At 35.1% G+C, this 21,672-nt stretch overlaps 1 protein-coding gene and 1 long non-coding RNA gene across 12 annotated transcripts in view; one reads left to right on the forward strand and one right to left on the reverse strand.

The window, feature by feature from the left end:
• Positions 1-20,511, reverse strand: part of LOC143684999 (uncharacterized) — a 76,092-nt gene extending 55,581 nt beyond the window's left edge. For both annotated transcript variants that reach the window (XR_013176319.1, XR_013176318.1), the window contains exon 1: positions 20,359-20,511. This is a non-coding gene — a long non-coding RNA (uncharacterized LOC143684999). The remainder of the gene's footprint in view (positions 1-20,358) is intronic.
• Positions 1-21,672, forward strand: part of GRIK2 (glutamate ionotropic receptor kainate type subunit 2) — a 1,225,242-nt gene that overhangs the window by 69,743 nt on the left and 1,133,827 nt on the right. Inside the window, exon 1 of one of the 10 annotated variants that reach the window (XM_077162497.1) lies at positions 8,371-8,498. The exons of the other annotated variants lie outside the window; for them this stretch is intronic. The gene's annotated coding sequence lies outside the window, so the exon portion shown is untranslated. Of the gene's footprint in view, positions 1-8,370; positions 8,499-21,672 lie in introns of those variants that run through there. 10 annotated transcript variants of the gene reach the window in all.

Genomic DNA, 21,672 nt, shown 5'->3' on the forward strand with positions numbered 1-21,672 from the left:
TTCAGGATAAAGAAGAAATGGATGGTCAGATTTCTTTTTCCAAGGCCAGATTGTGGTAGAGGAGGCAACCACTGGATGACAGTTATGATCTTTAGCAATGCAAATTCAGGAGGGTCATTAACATCAAAGGCAGCAGTGCTGGTCTGAGGAAGAAGCTATGTGACAGAATATAAGAGCATATGGGTGGTAGCACCCTGGGAGATTATTAGAAATCATTCAGGCACACTTTGAAAAAGGGAGCTATTTTCTAGCAATGAAACCAAGACAGAGTCAATTCAACATATTTTGAGCCACATTTATAATTATCTTTCATTAGTCTTTTTTCCTCAACAAATAGAAAAACTATCAGGTGCCCCAAATCCCAGTAAAGTTCTGAGTAGTGATAGGTATTTTGAATTTTAGGATAAAAAATATTTACTATATGAAATTAGTAGATTTTCTTTTTGTATGCTGTATGGCAGGGGTCATATTTCATTCTTTTTCCATGTGAGCATCCAATTATTGCAGCAGTATTTACTGAATTTTTTTCGGGGAGGTGGTAAGTGCATGGGCCAGGAATCAAACCCAGTTCTCCCACATGGCAGGTGAGAGTTCTACCACTGAACTACCCTTGCACCCCAGAATTAATAGATTTTTTAAACATGATGATAGCAATGAGGTCTCAGGGAACTGAGATGATTATAAAAAAAATACCTGAAATTTTCTTTCTTCTAAAAATCTGTTACTCTACCCATTATTCAGCCATTCATGTTGTATTAGTTAGTGTTCTCTAGAGAAACAGAACCAATGGGAGATATCTGTAAATATGAGATTTTATAAAAGTGTCTCACACTACTGTGGGGATGCATGAATCCAAATTCCGTAGGGCAGGCCTCTAATTGGCAACCCCAATGAAGGTCATTGATGAATTCTCCAAGAGAGGCTTGCTGGCTGAAGAAGCAAATGTTCTCTCTTCTTCTTTAAAATTGATCAACTGGATTAAATCCAGCTGATTGGATTCTCTCCTTGTGGAAGACACTCCCTTTCTTGAACATAAACTTAATCAGACACAGATGCAATTAACTGACTGCTGATTTAATAAACCAGTCTTCTGGTTTATTAACCAGCCATGAAACTTCCTTTCAGTAATGGTTAGGCCAATTCTTGCTTGACTAGACAACTGGGCACCATCACCTGGCCAAGTTGACACATGAACCTAACCATCACATGTTTTCCATCATCCTAGAATGTCAAAGGAAAGATCATTAATTCACTATGCCTGCCTGTCTTCAAGTCATAAACTCAAGCTTAGAAATGTATTCACATAAGAACTTTCTAAATTGAGTCACTTGATTTAATTTTCTAGCAAAACATGATTGAGTTTACTATCTGTATTTTGAAAAGATCAATGTAAAGATGTGACTATATTTCAACCTCATTCCCTTCTGTGATGAATCTGTACCCGAAAGCCACCATTTTGAATGGTTGATTTACTACCTAAAATAAACAGAACTAAACAAGTTATTTTTTCTGCCTAAAGAAGTACAAGTCAATTGTACACAACATTGCAAAATAAAGTATAAAGAAAGCAAAATTTTCCACAATCTAAAAAATTAGCAAGAATCTCATGTTTTAGAAATAAGGAGGTAACATTTTGCATATTTCAGTCCTGATGGTTTCCTATGTGGAGGTAGATAGACTGTATTACCACTCTCAAAACACCATTCTTGCTTTTTTTAAACATTTAAACTTAAGCATTTTCTCACATTAGATAATATTGTTAATGGCTGCTAACTATTCTATTGTATCCCTGTGCCATATTTTATACAACTATTTCCCTATTGCTGGACCTTTAGTTTATTTCCATTCTCTGGTATAATATAAAAAAGTAAGAATATCTAGTATATATATATTTGACTGAATATTTAATTAGCTTCTTTGTGTAGATACACAAGACAGAATTAATTGGTAGAAGATTATGAACATATTTAAGGCTCTAAGATGAATGGTCAAAGTTTCCTTTCTGAAAGTTTTACCAGTTTACATTCCTACAAAAGTGTGAGTACTTGTCTTCACATATTCTTGCAAGCATGGAACATTATCCTTTCAAAAAGAGACTTTTCCTTTTGATAGGTGAAAATGTTATTTTGTTGTAGTCATGTTCTGTATTTCTTTGGTTATTTTCAAGTTTTATTCTTTTTTCCTTGTTGTATTGTCTGTTCATGTCCTTTGCCAATCCTTTTCTTTTGAGGTCATAAGGGCTTTTCTCATCAAACTGTATAAACTCTTTATATGATATATGTATTAGTTTGCTAATGCTGCCAGAATGTAATATACCAGAAATAGAACGGCTTTTAAAAATGGAATTTAGTAAGTTACAACTTTAGAGTTCTAAGACCATGAAATATCCAAATTAAGGCACCAACAAGAGGTTACCTTCACTGAAGAAAGGCTGATGCCATCCAGAACACCTTTGTCAGCTGGGAAGGTGCCTGGCTGGCATCTGCTGGTCCCTTGTTCCTGGGCTTCATGGCTTTCCAGTGGTTTCCTCTCTAAACATCTGTGAGCCTTCACTTAGCTCCTGCAGGACAGAACTATGGATTCTGGCTTGCTTAGCATCCCATGGGAAGGCACATGGGAATGTCTGCTGGACTCTGCCCATGTCTAGGCATCTGCTTTCTCTGTTGGTAGTTCAAGCATCTCCAAACATCCGTGTCTGTCAGCTCTGAAGCAACTGTTCTCCAAGAATCTGCATCTGAGGTATCTCTACAATGTTTCTACCTTTAAAGGACTCTAATAAACTAATAAAGATCTACCTGGAATGGGTGGAGTCATGCCTCCATCTAATCAAAAGGTTACACCCACAATGGGTCATGCCACATATCTATGGACATAACCTAATAAAAAAGGTTTTTATCCTACAATAGTGTATCAGAATTAAAGGACATGGTTTTTCTGGGGTACACAACTTTTTCAAACTAGCACAGCATATTAAAATATTAACCTAGGTCTGCTATATTAGTTGTTTTCCCTTTAATTTTATTTATGATGCTGCATAATATAGAGATATTTAAATTTTATGTAGAAAAACATAATGATCCTGTGATTTATGACTTCCACAAATTTTATATTTAGAAGGTCCTTCCCTATACAAAGATTAGACACATAATTATTTTCCAGTTTGTGTGTTAATTTTTAATATTTAACTTATTTGTCCAAACAAAATGTTTTGATTTATGGTGTGACATGAAAATGTAATTAATTTTTTCTTGATAAACGTTTCACCCAGTAACAAGTGTTAAATAATCTTACTCTGCTGGTTGATTTCTGAGGCTACTTTGTCATATACAGTATTAAGTTCTTCTATATTTTAGAGTTTCTATGCTATATACTCTGTTTTGCATAACTTTTAGTCTTTCTTATGTGATTATCATATTATTTTGATGAGTATTTCCAATGCAGATTTAAATAGTACAAAGAGAAAAAAGTAGCTTCTTAACTCACTCTCTCTCTCTGTTTTTGAAAAATTAACAATCCTTGCTGGTAAAGCCATTTTGATAACTTTCTTTTCAATTTCTTTTTGAGTTTTTAATTCTTCTTGACCTACTTCCAAAATTTATAGTTTTCCAAGAAAATTAATTATTTCTTTCAGATTTTCAATGTTAGCACATAACTAGGTAGGTATTTTCTTATACTTTTGTTTCCTCTTTGGTGCAGAAGGTTGAGTTACAGTCCTTAGTTTATGGCACATTACTACCAGTGGTTTGGGCATGGAATGTTCTTCCATTTATTTAGATCTTCTTTGATTTCTTTTAGCAATGTTTTGTAGTTTTCCATGTATAACTCCTTTACATCAGTTAAATGTATTTCTATATATTTGATTCTTTTAGTTGCTGTTGTAAACAGAATTGTTTTCTTGATTTTCTCCTTAGATTGCTCATTACTGATGTATAGAAACACTATGGATTTTGCATTCTGATTTTGTGTCCTGCCACTTTGCTGAATTTGTTTATTATCTCTAGTAGCTTTCTTATAGTTTTTAGGGAACTTTCAATATATGGGATCACATCATCTGCAAATAGTGAAAGTTTTACTTCTTCCCTTCCAATTTGGATGCTTCCAATTTTATTTCTTTTTCTTGCCTAATTGCACTGGCTATAACTTCTAATACAATGTTGAATAACAATGGTGACTTTCTAGTATTTTTAGTCTATATTTAGCTAAATTAATAGTCACCACCTGGTACCAGATTCCTTGTGAGCAAAATATTCCATTGATATTGGCAGAATTATTGAGACTCATCCAAGCTACTCCTGAAACTTTCACAATATCATCCAAAAGCAGAATCTATGCAAGTTCTAAAGCCTATAGTCAAAAGCCAAGTAAAAGATTAGTACTATTTTATACTGGTCCTTGAAATACTCTAATTCTCCTAGTCAAGAAAATCAATGGATGAGGATATAGATTTGTTAAGGCCCTTAATCCCTGGATGAATATGGGTTCTTGAGCCCATAAATGGTCCTTGTACCCTTTGGTACAAAATTTAAAAACTGCTTTATCTTCAATGTCGTATTATATACCTATGTTCTGTTTTCTTAAGGGTCCCTTTAGATCAAAATAGTCTATGCCTGCTTTTCTCTTGAGAGGATCAATAAGTTACCTGGCAGTTTAAAACTTCAGGGAATATTAAGGTGCCTTCCTATTTTTTTTTTGCAAGTTCTTAATTTAGATCTTAACATTTTGAATGTATCTTATCCAAAATGTGGATGACCTTTTCCTGTATTCTAAAACTAGGTGAATTTGGAGACTATGACTCCTATTTACTTACTGTTTTTGCTCAGAAAGGTTATATTATTTCCAAAGAAAAGTTATAATTTTGACAGAACAGAGTGCATTATCTAAGACATAATTTATTACAATGTGAGTTATTTGTTCACTCTTGATAAGAGTACAGATCATTCAAAGCTTTTCTATACAGAGTAGTAAGGAACAATGAAGATATTTTCTAGTTTTCTCTGGCTACTGCAAGCAATGTGTTCTCAGATTTTTTTAAACATCACTTTTGTATATTGGCTAAGTTGTTAGTAACTGAACCTCTTTCTTGGGAATCTAAATGTGAACCAACATTTTGTGACTTAAAATTACTTCTTCAAAAATTGAATATTGAGCTGTTTGTATGTAACCTCATCATCCCCAGAAACTTTGGGTATTTATGTGACACCTGAGAGTTAGAGCTCTGAGCTCTGTGAAAGTCAGCACTGACTACCTGTGCTACCTGCGCTACCCTATACAGGAACTGTTTAAAAAGTTGAAAAAGGGATCAGACTTTGACTAGAGGTATGAATGAAGCTGATCTGGATAGGACTAAAGTATATCAGAATACAGGGTGAAGGATGATATCGCCCATATTTTAAAACTTCAACTTCTGAGGGAGACCGAAGAGAAAGGTTTTTATTTGGTGCAAATTTTATAGTTTGGGTAGCGCATTACCTAATTTAAGTTGTATGGCCAGTTTAGTAGAACACTGTAAGTACATGGAATCTTGAATAGGCATGATATCTTATTGGTTTGTCCAGGATAGTGTGATGCCCTGATATATCCCAGAGTGATTTGTGCAGTGAATAAAGAAGTATTTGCAAAGACCCCTTGAGGGACTGGGGAGAAAGGAGGAAATTTTCAATTTCTTCACTTGGAGAATTCACAAGAAGTGGGACAACCAAATCAATAGGCTGAGCCCTCGATCTTGGAGTTCACCCTTATGAAACCTATTCCTGCAAAGGATAGGCTAAGCTTACTTAAAACTGTGCCTAATAGTCACCCCCAGAGAACCTCTTTTGCTGCTCAGATGCGGCATCTCTCTCTAAGTCAACTCTTCCATTGAATTCACTGTTCTCCCACCTAAGTGGGACATGACTCCCAGGGGTGTAAATTTCACTTCCAGTGAGGGACAGAACTCCTGGGCTAAGCTGGTACCCAGCATCATGGGACTGAGAAAGACTACTTGACTGAAAAGAGGAAGAGAAAAATGAGAAAAAATAAAGTTTCAGTGGCTGAGAGATTTCAAACAGGGTCGAGAGGTTATTTATGCATTATATAGATATCCCCTTTTTAGTATAAGGTGTATTAGGCTAGAGGGAAGTACCTGAAACTGTAAAGCTGTGTTCCAGTAGCCTTGATTCTTGAAGATGATTGTATAATGATATAACTTTTGTAATGTGAGTGTGTGATTGAGAAAACCTTGTGTCTGATGCTCCTTTTATCCAGTGTATGGACAGATGAGTAAAAAAATATGAACAAGGATGAATAAATAATGGGAGGATAAGAGGTAAAATAAATTGGGTAGATTGAACTACTAGTGGTGAGTGAGAGGGAGAGGTAATGGGTATGGGATATATGAATTTTTTCTCTTTCCTTTTTTCTGGAATGGTGCAAATGTTCTAAAAATGATCATGGTGATGAATACACAAACATGTCATGCTATTGTGAGCCACTGATGCTACACTATGTATGGACTATATGTGTGTGAAGATTTGTCAATAGAAATATATTTTTTAAAATTCCTCACTCTGACTTTCATAAAACTTCCTATATACTTGTATATGAATTCTCTAGGCAATTTTTTTTTCTGTTTTCTGATTTAAATCCTTGGGAATTATCAGAAATTAGTTGTTTATTTTTGCCTTTCCCTAGACCCATATCCTTTTCGTCTAAGCAGCAGTAGCCAAACAAATAGGGGCTTCTACTGACTTGGTTGTTGAGCCTTCCTTAAACGTCATGGTATTTCCTGCTGTATAATATTTGTTACTTACTGAGAATACGTGAAATTTTCTGCAGGCAGGCTTTGCTCCTGTGGACTTATACCACTTTTTCTTTCGTACTTTCTATTAATCACTGGAATGTTTTAAATCCCGCTAATCTTACCCAAAGAAAGGTAATTACCCAAAGAAAGGTAATCCCATGACTATCTAGCCTCTTCTCAAAAACTGACTATGCATTGAATAGGTTTATTATAAGCCTCCCTAGAAAATCCTGATTTAATATTTGTTAATGCTTCATCTCTTAATTCTGAAACTGGAAAATATCAGACAGGAGATCCCCATGACATATCTCAATTCGCTCTTAGAATGTGGTCCTTATCAGAACTGAATTTAGGCCAGATAGAAGAACTTTTTGTACTCACCAGAGCTCCCAATGGGGAAGAATTAAGAATTAGTATATATGCTGATAGCAGATAGACACATAAATAAAAGGGTCATCTTTTTTTGTAGTCTATAATTTTGGAATGCTACAGAATATTAAAGGTTCTTTAATTCAGTAGTTAACCTAATTAAGAACAGATTAAAGAGCTTTTAAGCGATATAATACTTCCTAAGAAGGTGGCTATTATAAAGGGAGAAGACGTGATAATGGATAGCATAGGAGCCGCTGAAATGCGTACATGATGGTAAGGCAGGCAAACATGCCTCGCTGCAGTTCAGGCCCCCATGATACTCCGAGAAGCCAATTATTTGAGATATTGAAAGTGGCTATTATGGAATGCCCGTGATTGGCTCCAGAATCTGAAATTAATTACTGGAAAAAACCTGATTATAAATTGCACAAGGATAATCTCTGACACTTCAGAGTGGATATTTGGTGACAAACAGCTATTTAATAATTCCCCATGTGTTAACCATTTATCCTTGAGCTCAGGCGGAATGAATGACCACAAGGGAAGACTGAGAAATCAGTCCATCTATGTCAACAGGACTTCAAAAAGATTTTAGACCAATACGTCAACTTGATTTAGTTGTTTGTCCCAAGAAAACTGTGATGGGTAGAGGTAAGACTGTAAACCAATGAAAAACTTCACTGTTTGCTGCAGGATTTTCCTGTAGATCAATTTCTTGGAGACAATAGTCTACTGAACGGGACAAATACTCACTTATCAAGTAGGGATTTACTTACCATAATTGCCTTCAAAACCTTAGCTTTACTGTGTCTACCAATCCCAAAGTATTATAGCATGTATTTTGCCCAGTCCTAATCCGTTCTCTACCTGGAAAGACCCATCTTAAAGGACTTCACCTCGGACTCCAAAGCCCTATAACCAAAGCACTGTTGTTGTATTAACAGGGTGTTATTTTGGAGAGTTTATACAAATACCTTTTTTAAAAATAGGATTTCTGTTTCCTGTAAAGTTCTTAGATTCCATATATTTTGGTTGAGGAGTTTACTTCATAAGTTTAGAAAACTATCATTTTTGAAGCTTGAAATAAGTTACTATGGGTTTTTTTTCATTTCTTCTTTTAAAATTTGCTCTAAAACGAATTATATTATGGAGGGTTAATAAACCAGCACTCTTGGGCTTTACAGTAGATAAGATGTTACATCCATATATTACTATTTTTCTACAGATGTAATTGAAGTGAAAAAGAGAATCAACTGTTTTTGCTTATTCAGTAGTAAAAATGTCCCTGCCAAAAATAAGGGAAAAAGTGGCTGGGCTATTCTTGACAACATGAAAAGAGGGAGATGTGGTGAGTGAACCAAAAATAACTCTAAAACATATAGTAATATAAGGTATTTAAAATAAAGATTACATTTGGAATAAGTTTGATTAAGGTACAGTTTGCTGAAAAATAGCCCTATATCTATCAAATTGAGTATTGATTTTGTGTATTTATATATTGTGCTGACTGAACGTGTAATGATGAAACTTTGAGATTTGGGAACTAGGATAGGAGAAAAAAGAGGACAGTTTGGTGACCTAAATTTCAGTTAAAAACCACTGACTGCAAGTAATGAAAGGACTGTTTAGATTTTAAGGGGGGAGATTAAGAAATTGAGCTATTTGAATTGATATTGTAACTGATCTTAACTCAATGGAGTATGGATTAGTTCTTGTTTCAAATAGGAGTTTTATAATGTTGCTCTGTTATTTTGACTGTGCATATATTGTACCCTTCCAAGTGCTTCAACTATGTTGGAAAAGAAAATGATTTAGAAGAACTCTGATTTATTAATGAAGATTTATAGCTTGTATTCTGGGCATTTTTAGAACATGTTGATAAAAACATTTCTTGAAAAGGAAAATAAATGTGGTCATTATCTGGCTTAGCAATGATTTTCATTTTAGAGCAATTATGCTTATATTTCTCCTAAAAGGTTATTGTGTATCATCACAATATACTCCTTTTATAAACTCTGACTTTCAGAATCTCTCTGTGAGAAAGATGGGTAAAAGATTATATTTTCCTTTAATGGTAATCATTGTAGTCAAGTAGGTCTGACAAGTGTTATACATAGTAAAAATATTTCCCTATCCTACGTATGTATTTTCCTCATTGTTGATATGTTATCAATGAGAATATTATGCAACCAGAAAACAAACTTCTCCTTTAAGAACTGTGAACCGAATCACAAATCTGAGCTATTAAATGGTGACATTACTCCTTTAGTAGAAAGTACCTCTATTTCCAATGATTATGAAGAATCATACTTTTCATGTTTTAATACGTAAGAATACTCGTGATAACCAGAGATCCAGGTTTTTTCTTTCCTTTTTTCCATCTGTTTGTTCTACTCTCAAACCAATGGGCAATAGAATGGCTGCCAATTCCCACAAGGGCCCATACCCCATTAAACATCTCACATCCCAAAACAAGAGTCCATCCACTCTTGAACCACTGAGACCAGGGAAACCATACAACGATTGATTTAGGCCAGGATAACCTGGCCTGTTGACTGTAGTAAGAAGGATGGAATTATTCTGATTTCCTCGAACGTATCAGAGCTCATTTCTGGAGCTGGAGCCATGTTCTGCTAACCAACATGTGGCAGGAGTGGATATTAGAACAATCACAGTCTGATACTGCCCACCTCCAGCCTATGTTTATGTTTCTTCTCTGACCTTAAATGCTGATACCTCCATTCTTTCTGCTCATTGAAATACTTCTCACTTGTAAGGACAAGGTCAAGACTCACCTTCTTGCAAGAAACCTTCCTTGACTATTATATCCCCACTCACTCCCTTCTATGTTAGACTTTTATTTTGTACCACATGTATAAAATGTGTGGCTGACTGTATGCCGCTTTCTATAATTGCCTTGAATCTTTTTTGGAATGGGTTGAGGGCATAAATAAATAACAAAACATACTCTCATTTATTGTTCCACACTTGTTTTCATGTGTGTCTTTCAAGCTGGATTATACAGTGTCTGAAACAATGGTTTTGCCCTTTATTTCTCCTGTACCTCACAAAATTGGGCTCAGAGTATAAATAGCAGATTATTTTTTTCCAATTCTTAATGATACAAAACACAACATTACTAATTATTGTTACCTTCTTGGGTCATTTACATTTTAAATACTTACTTTTGGAGATTATATTTGGCTTTGCCTTAAAATGGCATAATTATTAGTAAAAAATCATTTTGAAACTTTCAATATAGTCACAATACTATAATCATAGCTTTGTATGTAATAAGATAATTAAATAGATATTATGCTAGAATGTAGGCTATATACAGAAATTATTTCAACCTGAAAAGAGTTTCTCAACTATGCATGAACAGTTACTTAAACTCTCTTGAGTGCTTAAATATTTGGTCTTATTACTCTCTATTTCATGTTTGCTTATTCATTTGAAAATTAAAATAAATCCCTAATTTTCACAATGATTTTATTATACATCAATTTTCCTTGCAAGTCCTCTGAGAAAGGATTAAAGTCAAGGTAACAGGGTGTTAAATAAAATAGCCTCTTCTGTTGATGCATGGACCTTCATAATGATCTGCAAGTTCAGATTTGAAGTTAGAAATTTCAGACTCTATGAAGTTACTATACTCAAATGAGGTGCCCCCCTCCTTTTTTTCCCTGCCCCCCACTCCAGCTCTGTGAAAGACTTATACCTGCATATGTGATCACCTTGGCCTTCCTGTTGAAGCTCCTTATGTATCTCCTACAATCAACCACTCCTTGTTGGCCCCCTCTCAGGTGCTACATTCAAGAGGATGGACTTAGGGTGGAGCTTGGTGCAGTCCTGGAAGCTGGCTTGTGGCTAGTTAAGCACTAAATTCAAGGATCTATGGGTAACTGAATTATGGTCAAGTGCAGTGCTACTCAAATTATCATCCATGGGATTTGGTCCATGAATGTTTATTACCTGTCTGTGAGGATATGAGTGCAGATATTGGGATTAAGTGTCTAGAAACTTTTATAACAATTCGACAAAGTATATTTATGTCTGTTCAACCCAATACTTACATATATATATATATATAATGCAATTTAATTGACATATATTTAATACCATATACATCCAAAGTGTATAATCAATGGCTCACAGTATCATCACATAGTTGTGCATTCACCACCATAATCAATTTTAGAACATTCTCATTCTCCAAAAAAAGAAAAGAGAAGAAAACCCAAACCATTCCATAACCTTTCTCCTCCCCTATTATTGATCCCTGGCATTGGTGTGGTACATCTGTTACTGCTGAGGAAAGAATATTAAAATATTACTGTTAACTATAGTCCATAGTTTGCAACAGGTACATATATCCCATATACCACTCTATTATTAACTTTTTATAATAGTGACATATATTTGCTCTAGTTCATAAAATAACTTTTTAAAATTTTTGTACTGTCAATAACAGTCATCATCCACCTCAAGATCCACTGTAGCTTTCTTTCTAATGACATACATGACTCTAAACTTCCCCTTTCAACTACATTCACACTCAATTTGGCACATTAATTATATTCACAGTAATGTGCTACCATCATTTCTATCCAATTCCAAACGTTTAAATTTAGCCTAGTTAAAATTTCTCTGTCTCCTGGCAAACTATTAGATTTTATATCTATGAGCTTGCATTTTATGAGTTCTTATTAGTGAGATCATACAATATTTTTCCTTTTGTCTGACTTATTTCACTCAACATACTTTCCTCAATGTTCGTCCATGTAGTCATGTGCTTCGTCCCTTCTTACTGCTGAATAATATTCCATCATATGTATATATCAAATTTTGTTTATCCATTCATTGGTTGATGGATACTTGGGTTGTTTCCATCTTTTGGCAATTGTGAATAATGCAGTATGAACATTGGTGTACAAATGGTTGCATCACTGTGTTTAGTTCTGGGTATATACACAGTAGTGAGATTGCTGGATCATAAAGCAACTCTATACTGAACTTTCTAAGGAACCTCCAAACCATCTTTCATAGTGACTGTACCATTTTACATTTCCACCAGCAGTGTACGTATTCTTATTCTCCATATCCTCTCCAACATTTGTAGTTCCCTGTTTGTTTAATAGTGGCTATTCTAGTAGGTGTGAGATATTTCACTGTGGTTTTGATTTGAATCTCCCTAATAGCTAGTGAAATGAGTATCTTTTCATGTGCTTTTCAGCCATTTGTATGTCCTCTTTGAAAAAATGTCTATTCATGTCTTCTGTCCATGTTTTAATTGGGCTGTTCATCTTTTTATTGTCGAGTTGTAGGATTTCTTTATATATCCTGGATATTAAATCTTTATCAGATATCCAGATATTTTCTCCTATTGAGTCAGCTACCTTTTCACCATTTGACAAAGTCCCTTGAAGCACAGAAGTACTCAGTTTTGCAGACCCATTTACCTATTTTCCTTTCATTGTGCTATCGGTGGAAGGTCTAAGAAATACTACCTAAAACCAGATCATTTTTTTTGTATGCTGTATGGCAGGAATGACATTTCTATTCTTTTTCCATGTGAGTGTCCCCTTATTATTTTTTTTTTATTTTAATTATTTTTTTTGCACGGGCAGACACTGGGAATCGAACCCGGGTCTCTGGCATGGCAGGCGAGAACTCTGCCTGCTGAGCCACCATGGCCCGCTCGAGTATTCCCTTATTGCAGCAGCAGCATTTGTTGAATTTTTGTTTGTTTGGTTTTTCATTTGTTTGTTTGCTTGTTTGTTTGGGAAATGCATGAGCTGGAAATTGACCCTGAGTCTCCTGCATGGCAGGTGAGAAATTCTGCCACTGAACTACCTTTGCACCTCCCTATAAAATGCTTTTCTACATTTTTTAGTTTTATGGCACTGGACCTTATATTTAGGTCCTCAATCCATTTTGAGTTAATTTTCGTATAGGAAGTGTTTGCAACTGTTTTATGCCCCAGAAAAGCCATGACTTTTAATCCAATCTTGTGGGTGTAGACTTATTATGGGTGGGATCCTTTGATTAGATTGTTTCCATGGAGATGAGACCAATGCAGTCATGTGGGGGACCTTTCGAAAGGTTGTTTTCATGGAGATGTGACCCACTCAACTCAAGGTGTGTCTTAATCATTTTATTGGAGCTCTGTATGAAGAGAATAAAAGACAGAAAACAGAGAGAACTCAAAGCCGACACAGAGCAGAGAAATGAAACCAACTAACAGACTCTTGGAAAGTTTTCCCCAGAGAAGCTAAGGGAGGACTCACAGAAGCTTAGAGAGAAAGCCACTGGAATCAGAAGCAGAAAGCAAACAATCAGGAGCAAGGACCAGTGGATATTAACCACATACCTTTCCACATGACAGATGTTTCGGCCTTTCTTCAAAGTCAAGGTATCTTTCTCTGAATGCCTTAATTTGGACATTTTTGTGGTCTTAGAACTGGAAATTTGTAACCTAATAAATCCCATTTGTGAAAGCCAATTCATTTCTGGTATATCACTTTCTGGAAACATTAGCAAACTGAAACAGGGTGTGAGATAGGGGTCCTCTTTCATTGTTTTGGATATAGATAAGTAGTTTTCCCAGCATCATTTATTGAAGAGACTGTTTGATCCCAGTTGAATGGACTTGGGAGCCTTGTCAAAAATCAATTGACCAGGCGGGCAATGGTGGCTCACTGGCACACTGACAGAGTTCTCGCTTGTGTTACTGGAGACCCAGGTTCGATTCCCAGTGCCTACCCTTGCAAAAAAAAAAAAAAAAAATCAGTTGACCATAGATTTGGTATCTATTTCTGAACTCTGAATTCAATTCAATTGATCAGTGTCTGTCTTTATGCCAATGCCATGCTATTTTGACCACTGCAGCTTAATAATATGCTTTAAAGTCAGAAAGCATGAGTCCTCCCACTTCATTTTTCTTTTTTCAAGATGTATTTGGCTATTCTCATCCCCTTACTCTTCCAAATAAATATGATAATTAACTTTTTCATCTCTGCAAAGAAGGCTATTGGAATTTGATTATAATAGAATCGAATCTGTAGGTAGAATTGACATCTTAGTGATGTTTAGCCTTCTAATACATGAACATGGAATGTTCTATATATTTAGGTCTTCTTCGATTTCTTTAAGCAATTTTTTTTTTTTTTTTTTTTTTTAGTTTTCTGTGTACAGGTCTTTAACATCCTTGGTTAATTTCATTCCTAGACATTGTATTCATTTAGTTGCTATTGTAAATGGAAATTTTTCTTGATTTCCTCCTCAGATAGCCCATTACCACTGTATAGAAACTGGTTTTTGCATGTGATTTTATATCCTGCCACTTTGCTGAAGTTGTTTATTAGTTCTAGTAGCTTTGTTGTAGTATTTTTTGGGTCTTTCTAAATATATGATCATTTTGTCTGCAAATGTTGAAAGTTTTTACTTCTTATTTTCTGATCTGGATGCCTTTTATTTCTTTGTCTTGCCTAATTGCTCTAGTTAGAACTTCTAGCACAATGTTAAATAACAGTGGTGATGTGGGTATCCTTGTCTTGTTTCCTTAGAGGAAGAGCTTTCAGTATCTCACCATTGAGTATGATGTTAGCTGCGCATTTTTCATATGGTCCTTTTATCTTGTTGAGGAAGTTTCCTTCAAATCCTACCTTTTGAAGTGTTTTTATCAAGAGAGGAAGCTGGATTTTGTCAAATGCCTTTTCTGTGTCAATCAAGATGATTATGTGGCTTTTCCCTTTTAATTTGTTGATGTGGTGTAGTACTTTAATTGATTTCTTGTGCTGAAAACCTTACATATTTGGAATAAAAACCACTTGGTCAAGTTGTATAATTCATTTAACGTGCTGTTGGATTTAATTTGCAAATATTTTGTTGAGGATTTTTTGCATCTACATTCATTAGAGAGATTGGCCTATATTTTTCTTGTAGTACCTTTATAATGTTTTGGTGTTAAGGTGATGTTGGTTTCATAGAATGAGTAAGTAGTGTTCCCTCTTCAATTTTTTTGGAAGAGTTTGAGCAGGATTGCTACTGATTCTTCTTGGAATGATTTATAAAAGTCACCTGTGTAGGTATCTGGTCCTTGTCTTTCTTTGTAGGTAGGTTTTTGATGACTGATTGCATCTCTTTACTTGTGATTGTTTTGTTGAGGTCTTTTATTTTTTCTTAAGTCAGTGTAGGTTATTCATGTGTTTCTAGGAAATTTTCCATTTTACCTAAGTTGTCTAGTTTGTTAGCATACAGTTGTTCATAGTGTCCTCTTGTGATCTTTTTTATTTCTACAGGGCCAGTGGTAATAACCCCTGTTTTGGTTTGCTCAAGCTGTTAGAATACAATATATCAGAAATGGATTGGCTTTTACAAAGGGGCTTTATTAAGTTTCAAGTTTACAGTTCTTAGCCATAAAAATGTCCAAACTAAGGCAACCAGAAGAAGATACTTTGACTCTGAAGAAAGACTGATGGCATCTTTCTCTGTCACATGGGAAGGCACATGGCAATGTCTGTTCTCCTACTTTCCCAGCTTTTGGCTTCAAAATGGCTCTCTCAGCTCCTGTGGATCTTTCTGACTTCTGCTGAGTGTTTTCTTTCTGCATCTCCAAACATCTGTGCTCTCTACAAAATGTCCCTCTTCTGAAGGGCTCCAATAAACCCTTTAGGTTTTACTAATTCAGTAAACGGATTAAGACGCACCTAGAAAGAGCAGGGTCACATTTCTATGGAAACAACCTAATCAAATGCTCCCACCCATAATAAGTCTGTACCCACAAGATTTGATTAAAATAGCATTTTTTTTTCTGGGGTACATAAGAGTTTCAAACCAGCACAATCCCCGCCCCCCACCCCCCGCATTTCTGTTTTTATTTCTTTGCATCTTTTCTCTTTTTGTCTTTGTCATTTTAGCTAAGGGTTTACCAGTTTTATTGATCTTCTCAAAAAACCAACTTTAGTTTTATTGATTCTCTCTATTGTTTTTTCCTCAATTTGATTTATTTCTGTTCTAATCTTTTTTATTTCTTTTCCTCTACTTGCTTTGGGATTAGTTTGCTGTTCTCGCTCTAGTTTCTCCAAGTGTTCAGTTAGATCTTTGATTTTTAGCTCTTTCTTGCTTTTTAATGTAGGCATTTAGGGCTATAACTTTCTTTTCCAGCACTGCCTTTGCTGTATCCCACAAGTTTTGATATGTTGTATACTCATTTTTATTCATCTGAAGATATTTACTAATTTCTCTTGTAATTTCTTCTTTGATCCATTGACTATTCAAGAGCACTTTGTTTAACCTTCAGATATTTGTGAATTTTCCAGTTCTCTGGCTGTTACTGGTTTTCAGCTTCATTCCATTATTATCAGAAAAGTACTTTGTATAATTTCAGACTTTTAAAATGTATTAAGACATGTTTTGTGCTCTAGCATGTAGTCTATCCTGGGGAATGTTCTATGAGTGCTTGAGAAGAATGTATATACTGCTGTTTCGGGGTGCAAATTTCTACATATATCTGTGCAGTCTAGTTACTTTATTATATTATATTGGCTCTCTGTTTCTTTAGTGATCCTCTGTTTAGATGTTCTATCTATTAAAAAGAGTGGTGTGTTGGCATCTCCTACTATTATTGTAGAGATGTCTGTTCCTCTTTTCAGTTTTATCAGTGTTTGCCTCATGTATATTGAGGCACCTTGAGTAGGTGCATAGATATTTATGATTGTTATTTCTTCTTTGTGAATTGCCCCTTTTATTATATAATGTCATTCTTTGTTTCATAACATTTTTGCATTTAAAATCTATTTGGTCTGATATTAGTTTAGCTACTATGATTGCTGCTTACGTGGAATAACTTTTTCCATCCTTTCACTTTCAACTTATGTGTATCTTTGGGTCTAAAATGAGTTTCTTATAAACAGCATATATGTATGATATATTTTATCTTTTCTGCCAATCTGTGGCTTTTGACTGGAGAGATTAATCAATTAACATTTAGTGTTGTTATTGTAAAAGCGGTACTTACTCCAAGTATTTTAACATTTGGCTTTTATTTGTCAGATCTATTTTTTCTCTTTTTTTTATCCTCTTGATTACCCCTACTGATAATCTTCATTTATATACACTCTTCCAAGCCTCTCTCCTGTCCTTTCCTTTGAGCCGACAGATCTCCCTTTGGTATTTTTTGTGGGACAATTTTTTTTTAATGAACTCTCTCAGTTTCTGTTTATCTGTGAAAATTTTAAACTCTCCCTCACTTCTGAAGGATAATTTTGCTAGATAAAGAATTCTTGGCTGATAAATTATCTTTTTCAGTATGTTAAATATATCATATCACTGCCTTCTGGCCTCAATGGTTTCTAATGAGAAAGCAGCACTTTGTCTTATTTGGCTTTCCTTTGTGCATGGTGAACCACTTTTATCTTTCTGCTTTCAGAATTCTCTTTCTTTTTTATTTGACTGTCTAGTTAGTATGTGTTGTGAAGTAGGCCTATTCAGATTTATTTTGTTTGGAATACATTGGGGTTCTTGGATCTTCATATTTATATATTTCATGAGGGTTTAGAAATATTCAACCATTATTTCCTCAAATATTTTTCCTTGGTGTTTCCACTCCTCTTCTCCTGCTGGGACACCCATGAGTGTATGTTTGTGTGCTTCATGTTGTCACTCATTTCCCTGAGATCATACTCAATTTTTTCCATTTTTTTTTTTTTTACATTTGTTCTTTTGTCTGTTTGAATTTGGATGGTCACTGACCCTTTTTGTGCCTCTTCAAATCTGCTGTTGTGTGTCTCTGTGTATTTTTATTTTCATCTATAGTGTCTTTCATTTCCATTAGATCCGCTATTTTCTATGTATTCTTTTGAATTCATCTTTATGCTCACCCAGTGTCTTCTTAATAACCCTTTATCTCTCTAGCCATCTGGCTGAATTTGTTTAGGAGATTTGTTTGAACATCTTTGATTAGTTGTTCCAAATTCTATGTCTCCTTTGACTTTTTAATTTGTTCCTTTGACTGGGCCATTTCTTCCTGTGTTTTAGTATTTTTTTTTTCCTGATACCTGGTTATTTGATTATCTTGATGGCTTTATTCTGAAGATTGATTTCTGTCTCTTGTACAGGATATTTTTTGTTTTTTTTTGGTTTTATTAAGTCTTTTCTTTGACAGTTGAACTGCTAGTATTTCCCAGCCAAAACAGGGCTGTCTACCTGTATAGGAGGTATAGACGAGATTCAATGGGTCCTGGGAGAGGGTCTGAAAAGACTCCCCAAAGCCCTTCTTTCCCCTGCACTCTTCCTCTTCTTCCCCCTCTCCTACTCTTGTTCCTTCACGGTTGGGTCCAGAGGAGAGAAGATTAGTGCAAAATAATATTTTTACATTTCTGGAACTGTTGATGTCTTCTGTGTGACAAACCTTCAAATTTAGGCATTTTCCTTTTGGCCTCTTGTGTATAGCCTGAAGGCACATTTTCTTTCCATCATTTCCTGATGCTCATGATTAATTCCCTTGCTGACCTTCTCACTTCATGCTGTTGCCTTTGGCAGTACTCCACAGCAACCACTTGAGAGTGCAAAAGTTAAAGACAGCTTCAGTACGGTTACTTTTTGCTATCTTGTTGGTTTATGGGAAGCTGCCTTTTGCAACTTCTCTTCTTACCTTGAAATCATGAGTGCTCTAACCAATGTTTTGCATTCATGGTTCTCTAAGCAGGAAGCAAACATCACACTCTATGTTCAGTTATGCCCCCAAGTCTCCCTAGGAACTATTTCTTCAGTTATTCCAATATCAGTCTCATCATGCAAGACTCCAGTGACAGCCTATAGTGCACCCATGAGCATCTGCAGCTCGCCAAATGTCCAACCAGGGAATGAGATGCTGGAATCCTCTTCTTTCATTTCTACCATCTCTCTGAGTAGTGATTCTCTTAGTACTCCCCCAACTTGGCTTGAGTGGGTGGGGGTACCTCTGTTAATTCCTCTACAGGGAAGAGAATGGCTTTGCATTTCTAGAATTTTATAATGTAAGTTGATTAGAGTGGTGAGAAGGTTTGAGTCAGTTTAGTTATCCAGTGGGGTATTTGGAATCTTGGGTGTCTGTTTTATATATACTTGATTTAGGGGCTTTAGCTGAAATTCTGAGAAACGGGAAAAATCACTCTCAGCAACCAGTCCCATCTGTTAATTTGAGTTTCATAATGAGTCTCAAGATCTACTGGATAAATATTATTTTCTTCTCATTACCAATGAGGGAATAAATCTTCAGAAACGTTATGGGCTAGTTCCAATCTATTTGTACAGTTAAAGGCTCATTCTGGAACAGAGATATGTTGCTCTTTCTCTAGATTTAAGTCTCAACACTTTCCACCAAATTATGTACCTTGAAAGTGCATTTGCCTCTGGAATCAATAATCCTATATATTCCCTGGATATTTAAGACTTCAACAAATATAAGAAATAGTAAGTGTGAGTAAATGATTTAATATTTAGTTTTTTTTTAAGTCTTTAAAAAATTTGCTTGGATAAAAAATATCTGCCATAATCAATACACATTTCTATATCCTCCCTATTTACTTTGCAGAGCTGTGACAGAAATGTCTTCTACATTGTGACATAAACACTCATTCCACAGTAACTGAGAAATGAAAACCTTATTTATTTTCCCAGGGTTCATTAACAAGTCCATATTTTGTTTGTTTTCCTTCTTCATTTTACCTAAACTTTCCTAATAAGAAAAAGCTGACATTTTTCAAGTAATCAAAATCCATTCACAATGCTGAGCTCCAATTATTTAAAGAATGAATTGTATTTTGCAGTTTTGGCTGGTTTCAATAGTGGATTCAGTAAATATCTTGTCTGGTAAGAGAGATAATAGGTACACCATGGATATAGTCCTTTAAGTTGGAGTTACACAACATTAGTTTATTTAATCCCTTCCTTTCCGTTGCCCCTAGTAATGACATCTCATTAATTATCTAACTTCTATGGAAAAAATATTTTAAGTTAGAACTTTAATAACATAGCTAGGGCATGCTTCCTGTGTGCTTACCTTTTTTTTTTTTTTTTACAAAATACTCCTGTTTCAGTTTGCTAAAGCTGCAAGAATGCAATATACCAAAAATGGATTGGCTTTAAAAGGGGTTTATTAGTTTACAAATGTACAGTTCTGAGGCAATGAAAATATCTAAATTAAGGCATCAAGAAGAAGATACCTTCTCTGAGGAAAGGCTTCTGGCATCTGGGAAGGCACATGGTGACTTCTGCTGGTCCTTCCTGGGTTCTGGTTTCAATAACTCTCTCCAAACATCTCTGGGCATTTCTCTCTCTAAACTCTCTCTTGGTTCTTCTGCCTTTTATCCTCTCATAAAGAACTGCAGTAAAGGATTAAGACCCATCTTGAATTGGGTGGGCCACATTTCATTTTTTTTCAATCTACTCAATTTATTTTAACCTTTGTTCCCCCATTATTTGTTTATTTCTTGTCCATATTTTTTACTCATCTGTCCATACCACAGATGAAAGGAGCATCAGACACAAAGTTTCCACAATCACACACTCCCATGGTGAAACAACCTAAGCAAAAGGTCCCACCCACGATAGGTCTGTACCCACAAGAATGGGATAAAAGAACATGGCCTTTTCTTGGGTATATTACAGCTCCAAACTACCACAGCATCTTACAGACTAATATCAATTTTCACTTTGAATTCTTAACAGTGTTTATTGACCTACTAAGATTTTCGACATCTAGATTCTGTTTGCACCATATTTACGTTATAATGCCAAACCCTAATTGCATTAACTCAGGGTACAAATGAAGCTAAATGAAGATTTTTATAAAAGATTTTACTTTTTTATATTAGGAAAGAATATCAGTCAAATATTGTTCTGATCATGGACAGCCCTCTAATCACCTTCATTTTCCATGTTAACACTCAAATTTCTTCTTTGGTGGTTACAGATTGTCTCTGTCATGCATAGGTTTACTTGGCACAAAATGTCATAAATTTGGCAATTTAAAAATACATATAAACTAATGGTCTTTTAAAATTATTTTCTGAGATGAACTAATTTTCTTAAAATTCGCTTTAAAAATGAAAAGTAACTGAATTTATTAAAAAGTTATATTAGACCTTAATGGTATTACAAATGACATGTACAAAAAACATGCATTTAGCTTTGATATCCTATTTCCCTTCATTCAACAACTAATACTTGTCCCCTAGTCCAGGATGGCTGCCTCAGCATTTGTTCCACTCCCTTCATCACTGATTTTCACCTTTTCTTTTCCTGCATCTTTTAAATGTGAAGTGGCTCTGTCTTTATTCACTGTTCAGTTTTGTACCTGGGCTTTGCTTTCTTGATTTAGATGAACATGTGTTCATTGCTCCTTTCCCTGCCATCACTCTAATTGTGATTATTTCTCTAGCTCTCTAATACCTTCAAAATTATTTCATAGTGGAATTTTATCTAGATCTTTTAGCTGTTCTTGGTATGAATGTTGATGTGCTAGTCACTTTTTTGTC

Source organism: Tamandua tetradactyla, chromosome 5, assembly GCF_023851605.1.
Source record: "Tamandua tetradactyla isolate mTamTet1 chromosome 5, mTamTet1.pri, whole genome shotgun sequence".
Classification (NCBI taxonomy): Eukaryota; Metazoa; Chordata; class Mammalia; order Pilosa; family Myrmecophagidae; genus Tamandua; species Tamandua tetradactyla.